Here is a 1,218-nt window from a genome sequence, read left to right as displayed (position 1 = left end):
TATTATTATTATCTCCAACGTGACCGCGTCAGGGTTGTTACAAAGGTACTGATTTTCAAATTCACTCACGTTTTCTTTATTTTTAGCTGACAATAAAACTCAAGTCTGCCCCACATTACCAATATTTTCAAGCGCCCATTTTGTTTATACCTCGACGATTCCACACCAGCCGCCTGGCGGGTAGGCAACAGCCTATTCAGTACGCAGCAGTGTCGTGCGGGCTGGCCTACCTGGCGACTTGCAGGCGACTATGATGCTTAATTAAGTGACAGTGCAGTGCGGGCTGTAACTTTCAGTACCGCGCTGGTAAAACTGACAAATTGTAATAGTGCGGTACTGCAAGTGAAAGCCCATAGCCCGCACTGCCCCGTACTTTAGCATCATGGTCGCCTGCAAAGCCGCCAGGTGGGCCAGCCCGCACGACACCGCTGCGTACTGAACAGGTTCTTGCCTACCCGCCAGGTGTCGGGTTTGGAAGCTGCGAGGCGAACAATGCGCGCACCTAGTGGTTTGGAAATAATGAAGTAACTTCAGGGTGCTTAGTCCAAGTATGTACGTATGTTGGCGACTAGCCGCCGCAAACCTCCGCGCCGCTGCAGCAGGCCGTTCGCGGGTCCGGAGCTGCGCCAATGCCAACGGCCACGGTCCAGGGTCTCCCCCGGCCGGACGCCCCCCGCCACGCTCCAGCTCGCGGTTTTCTGGGGAATGTTTACCCCTCGAGACGAGTATGCGGTGGCAGGTATTTGGACGCGGGTCCGTTAGCGCAGAGCACCTCAATGCGATGCATCGCGCTGCCACGTCAAGCCTCCGGAAGGCCGTCGCGGAGGTCGTCACCGCGTCCCCCGCAGGCACAGAGGGCAGGCGGCGCGGGCCGGGGATCATCGGCGGCCTCGGCAGCGCGCCAGAACTAGTTCGGTCAACTGGCCGAGAGCATTGCCAGCAGCGGTGAACTTGGTCGCATAACTTCACCCTGGGGTGCGGCGGGCGGGGTGGGACAACCGGGGCGAAGAAGGTGGGGCAGGTGGCCGAGAGCATTGCCAGCAGCGGTGAACTTGGTCGCATAACTTCACGGTGGGGTGCGGCGGGCGGGGTGCGGCGGCGAGAGACACTGCCAGCGCCATCACGCACACATCGGCTGAGCCGGCCAGATAAAGGCGGCGCGGCGGCAGTCATTAGCAGTTAAGCCGCAGCAGAGTGACGATCAAAAGTATCGCAGAG

Source organism: Frankliniella occidentalis, unplaced genomic scaffold (assembly GCF_000697945.3).
Source record: "Frankliniella occidentalis isolate FOCC.00 unplaced genomic scaffold, Focc_3.1 Scaffold6, whole genome shotgun sequence".
NCBI lineage: Eukaryota > Metazoa > Arthropoda > Insecta > Thysanoptera > Thripidae > Frankliniella > Frankliniella occidentalis.
Note: the sequence above shows the minus strand (reverse complement) of the source record.